At 44.9% G+C, this 6,000-nt stretch overlaps 1 protein-coding gene across 2 annotated transcripts in view; it reads left to right on the top strand.

Annotated features, from left to right (window-relative positions):
• The first annotated feature begins 365 nt into the window (after positions 1 to 365).
• The window catches only part of LOC118211082 (monocarboxylate transporter 1-like), a 34,856-nt gene continuing 29,221 nt past the window's right edge, over positions 366 to 6,000 (top strand). Inside the window, exon 1 of one of the 2 annotated variants that reach the window (XM_035387887.1) lies at positions 366 to 524. The gene's annotated coding sequence lies outside the window, so the exon portion shown is untranslated. The remainder of the gene's footprint in view (positions 525 to 6,000) is intronic. The other variant, XM_035387889.1, reaches the window with a different exon arrangement.

Genomic DNA, 6,000 nt, shown 5'->3' with positions numbered 1-6,000 from the left:
AAAGCACGCAGATTTAAAATGTAATCTTACGACGTTGTGATGTTGGATTAGATTTATTTATTTATTTATTTATTTATTTATTTATTTATTTATTTATTTATTTATTTTTGGTAACACCAATGAACAAATGAGTTGGCTAATTCCGATATACATAATAAATTATCATTATCATATATACATTATCATAAGAAGTTAAAATGCAAAAAAAAAAGCGCCCGTAGTCTGCAATAACAGATTTAAATCATATAAGAATGCTAATGTTTCATAATCCTAATGTTTAATCTCCCCAGGCTGACACGAGTGGTAGCCACAAACCCTACACGCCCCAAATTTACGGTTAAAACTGCACGGAGCACAGTGCCGTGCGCACGCGCAGTGTGACATCCGATACCACGTTTTATCAGTTACTGCTGAGAAAGTTTCTCATTGCCCAGAACAACTTCTTCTTGAATGTGTTCCTCCAACTGTCATTTTGTCTAGAAGCGGATTCGCGTGTATCGTGCTCGACAGGTACCCGTTCTAAGGTGAGTAAATTGTCATTGACACAGATGGAACAGCGCGGTTAACATTAAAGTTCCCATGATCCACCTATCTCTGTCTTTAGTCAGCATCACTTCTTGTTTTGTGCCGTTGACAGCAGACCTGAGGTAATTATAAACACACTTGGCAGCACAAAACGCCGATAGCCTACTGTACCAACTGGGACACTGATTAACATTAGCGTTGTGTCTTGTAATGGTATATATACCTTGTGTTTTTATTATGGTCATGCAACATTCCCTAAGAAGCGTTAACTTGTTTAACATTAACTGGTTTTTTTTTTTTTAATTAATTAATTAATTAATTAATTAATTAATTTATTTATTTCGCTTCTGTGGATAATGCACCTGTGCATGCCTACTGTTTTCTCAGAGGCTGAAAACCCACTCAAAGGTGCATTATGCCTAAACAGCCGATTACCAGTGGGATTTCGTTGTGAATGTACATAATTTCATAATACTTCTCAAGTAATTAACTAAAATTTGTTTATAGTGCAGCGAGATAAGTCTTCTCGGTTTTTAGAGTCCTTATTGCGGGTCAGAGATGATAACCGGAGCGTGTGACAAGAATCTCTTGTATTGGGAGGACGTGCTTTGCACTTACGTAAACTGATTGAACAAAGCCCATTGTGTTTGCATACTCCTCCATTTGCGTAGTAGTAGTGACAGCGTTTGTAACAGTCGGTATTGTGGACCGATAACCAGCGTCTTCGGTTAGTGTAACCTCGCCTAGCAACAGTATCTAGTCTGTGCGTCTTCCTCCTAAATCAAGTTTAATCACATGTCTAGAAAGAACACGTTTCTGCAGTAATTGTCTTAATGCACGAATAAAAGACAAATGTTCGATCGTTCACGAAAGTGTTCAAAGAAATCCCGCAGCGTTGGAATCAAAGGAAAGGTGAATATTGACGTGTTGCGCCTGTGATGTTTTTTCTGAAGTCAAGCGTGTAGATTTCAGGGGTCAAATTCTCTGCAGCAAGAACAGGGTTCCCACTGTTTTAGAGACATTATTGTCCAGGACATTTTATGTGAGTGTGTGTGGGAGCGGGGGGAGAGGGGAGTTACATTTACTGAATCACAGCTGGGGGCACCTAAGGTTTTGGGCTATAACGTTGCACTAAAAATATTTACCAGGGGAACACATTCCTTTCTAGGACATTTAGGAAATTTTCTAATTTTCCCAGACTTTTCCATGGCTGGAGAACAGCATTAAAAAATTCCTGGTTTTCCAGGACATGTGGGAACCCTGAGGAATAGGCTTGTGTTATTTTTTTTTTTTCTCTCTTAACAGATTAAGTAAAAACTCATCAAACAGAAAATCCTGCTATAGTTTTGCAACATAGATAAAACTATTTGTGCTGTTGGTGACTTGTCATTGGCTTTGTCACTTGCAGCTCTCTCGTCTTTAATGCTTGTCAGTTGAGCAAGTTAGCACCAAAGTACAGTACTCCAGACTTTTGAACTTTAACTCGGGGGGAGCCCTGCAATAGATTGGGGGCCTGTCTAGGGTGTATTCCTGCCTCTCGCCCAATGCATGCTGGGATAGGCTCAGGCACCCCCCCGTGACCCTGCTCAGGATAAGCGGGTACAGATAATGGATGGATGGAACTTGGGGGGAGACTACAGGGTATAGTCTGGGTGGCCAGCTCTTAACCCGCTTAGAAATCCCACCCTGTGTGGCTGAGGAATCTGATCCCAGCCTTGATACCTCCTTTCCCATCCACTGCAGTGTGAAATCTGCCTGCGTGGTGTAAATATTGAATTAAGTGAGAGAGGAGTACCTCGCGTGATTGAGGCAATTTGGCTAGAGTGTGGAATGTTTATAGTTTAGAGCCTCCCTTTGTAACCAAAGCCTTTTCTGGAATCTACTTATTCTCCTTTCCCAATTTTAAAATATTAGGGCTGTTATCTAAATGGACTGTCGAGGCCGACTGCGTACAGAGCCAGATTGGGTTACCCACAGAGGGAATGCAGTAGGGTCCGTGGAATGGCTTTATGATGTAAACATTGTACGAGTCGCCATTGTAGACTCTGGGAGTGAAAGCCACTCATCTGTTTAGCTCACAGGAGCTCAATAGATGATTACTAGGCCTACAGAGCAGTAATGTTGTACTGCCTGTGGTGTGGTGACGGCTAAGTAGCCCTGGTTATCAACATCCCTCCTCATTGAGCTGGTCTTCTGCATGTCTGGTGACACTTTTCTTTATTTGTACGTTTATTTGAGAGGGGCACAAGCCAAGATAACACTGATGCCAATGCAAAGACAGAACATGATGCTCTGTGTGTGCGTACAGAGGTAACGGGTGTTGAAAATGAGCCAAAGCTAATTTTGAACTCCAGTCCTTTAATAGGACATCTATGAACAGAGTCAGACTTCCCCTAATTACAGGGAGGTTTGTTGCTGAATTTTCTCTCATGTAGAGGACATTCATTGTGTACTAATTGAACAATATAATTCTCCTCTGAGTTTTGAGGAACGTTGTCAAGCCTTTCCCTGCTTGAAAAGATAGAAGCTTGCAAGTGGTTTTGGTGAACGTCATTCGTTGCGTTCTTGAAAAGGCCGTGGGAGAGGTTACAGTCTTCGGTCATGAGCGCCTATTTCCCTGGACCTGTTTCACCACACTATGAGTCAGCTGCTCTTCCCTGTCAAACAGGAAGATGCTTCACATCTGGGTGATTCTTCAGAATTTAAAAGAAAACAAAATGTCTTAACTTACAGTACATTGCATTATTGGAATTTAGCAGACAGTCTTATCCAGAGCAACTTACGCAACTTTAATATTTTCACACGGTGCCCATTTTGCACTGCTGGCTATATATTGAAGCAATTCAGGTTTAAGTATTTTGCTCAGAGCTCAAACGGTAGTGTCCTCAACCCCATGGCCTTTAGGGTACAGGCCCAGTTCCTCAGCCATTGTGCTACATTGGCTCCCACTGCTTACTGTTGCTATGTGACATGTGACCACATCAAGCACCATAGAGAGTTTAGGCGTGTCACATTAGCCTCTCTCTCATCCCTCCTCCACTTCCCCTCTGTTGTTTTGATCATCGTATCCCATTACATTACATCTATTTATACAGCTGGATGTACACTGAAGCAAAGCAGGTACCAAGTACCTTGCTCAGGGGTACAATGGCCGTGTCCTACCCGGGAATCGAACCTGTGACCTTAATGTTACAAGACCAGCTCCTTACCCATTATGCCACACTGCTGCCCAACCTCAGAATGCGTCAGTTACTTTTTTGTTGTTGTTGCTGTTGTCTGTGTTTTTTTTTTTCTTTCTCTTTCAATTCCCGTCCTTGTTTCTGTTTGTATGACGTCCCACTGGTGCTGCCACCGTCCATTGAAGGGTCTGCGCAGGGGAGGTGCGCGTACTCCTCCCGAGCACCTGTCACCGGGCCAGTTACTGTGTGTACTCCACAGCCTGCGCAGTGCTACCATGGAGACGCTGCACCAATCGGAATAGAGGCCTGTTTATCCATTACGAGAGCTGGCAGCCTGTGAGTCTGTGGGTGGCGCTGCGCCAGTGGGCAGTTCCGGGAACCCGGCCTATCTGTGTGCCACCCGTGCCCACACATCCACCCCCGGGGCATCGCAGGGCATTTCTAAATATCTCCAGTGATCATATTGGGGGGGCGGGGGGGCTGGTCATCGGAGACTGATCTGTAAGTCTTGTTGGGCGCACCCGTTTCAGAACACGGTGAACGGGAGAAGCAGGGGGGGGAAAAACAGGTTTCCCGTATTTAGCACCTGGGCGCTCCACAGGCTGTTTGCGCTGTTCTCTGACCTTGGTCTGGCGGTCCAGCAAACGTCACTCTCTGCGGGTCAGGGCCTGGAGCCGCTCCTCTGCTGGGCCTGTGTCCAGCTGCTAGGGGGAAAGGGGGACGTGCTCTAAAAATATCAGGACGTACTGTATGTATACATCATCTTGGATGATGTGTCACAATATGCATGCTTTACCTGTTATCGTGATCTCTGAAAAAGCAAGGAATGCAATCATATTGCGTTGTTACAGATTCTAACACAATTTCAGGCCTGTGTCTTCCCATCTTTCTGTAAACTGTACAGAGATTTGCAGCCTTAGACCTCAGCAGTGTACTCTATTTAGGACCTGAGAGGTGGCCCAGCAGTGCCTGTATTTAACCTCACATGGGATATTAGTCCTTATCTTCTGGTCCCATCGGAATATTGCAGTTATTTTCTGTTACAGGTGTGCATATGCAATTTTTCTTGTTGGAAAGTTATACTGTAAAAAGCAAAAGACCTGAGAACTTTGGAGTAGGTTAGTTTGGATGTCAAAATTTTTAAGACTTGAGAAGCCCACGCCAACATTTTAAAGTGTAAAGCATTTTTTTTTTTTTTAATGGTTTTTAAAAAATCTGGTTTTCAGTTGAACCCATGTGGGCGAGAATAAATTATTTCTTAACTGAGTGACTGCTTCCATTTGACCATATTTGTGCGGACTCTCGAGAAGTTCCTCAGCGTGGCGAGTGCATTTCCATAGCGCCTGGTGCAATGGAAGCTAATCCAGGGCAGGGCAGTGCCGGTTAGCGCTCCAGTGCTCTGCATGCATGTTTCCATGGACACTCGGACTCGTTGAATCACGATGGCGGGCACCGAAGCTTTAGCGAGTTCCCCTTTAGCGAGAGGAGAAAGGCCGAGCGGGTCTGTGTGACCTGGGGCCAGGATCCATGTGGCATCCTGCTGGCAGCCATTCAAAGGCTCGCGCTGTGACGGGGTTACATAACCGTCAGACCACTTAACGAACTGCCCTCCCCTCGCTGGCACACTGTACGCAAACGCACATGCACACGAACACGTGTACACTCACACAAGTACAAACTCTCTCACACACACACTGACACGCATGTACACACACACACACACTCACACAAGAACAAACTCTCGCGCACACACACACACACACACACTGACACGCATGTACACACACACAAGTACAGACTCTCTCACACACACACACACACACACACACACACACTGACACACATGTACACACACACACAAGTACAGACTCTCGCACACACACACTGACACGCATGTACACACGCACAAGTACAAACTCTCACACACACGCACAAACACACACACACGCACATATACACCGACACGGATGTACACACACACACACACACACACACACACACACGTACACACTGATGTACACACACACACACACGTACACACACAATGCATGCACATACACACCACTGCCTCACTGCACTTTGAATATTTTTTCAACGTGACTGTTAATTCCGCTGTCGGTAGATGTAACTTCATCCCTGTACCGTACGGAAGAGGCGCTAAGATCCACTCGTTCAGTGGGGACCTCACCTATGAGGCGATGAGTCAGCACCTCTAAAGAGTTGTTAGAGGTGCTAGTGTGTTGCATTTTCGCTTTGGCACTTGGTGATTCACGCTGGAGTTGAGTAAAATGGCCGC

Source organism: Anguilla anguilla, chromosome 13 (assembly GCF_013347855.1).
Source record: "Anguilla anguilla isolate fAngAng1 chromosome 13, fAngAng1.pri, whole genome shotgun sequence".
Lineage (NCBI taxonomy): Eukaryota > Metazoa > Chordata > Actinopteri > Anguilliformes > Anguillidae > Anguilla > Anguilla anguilla.
This window is presented reverse-complemented; position numbering and strand designations above follow the sequence as displayed.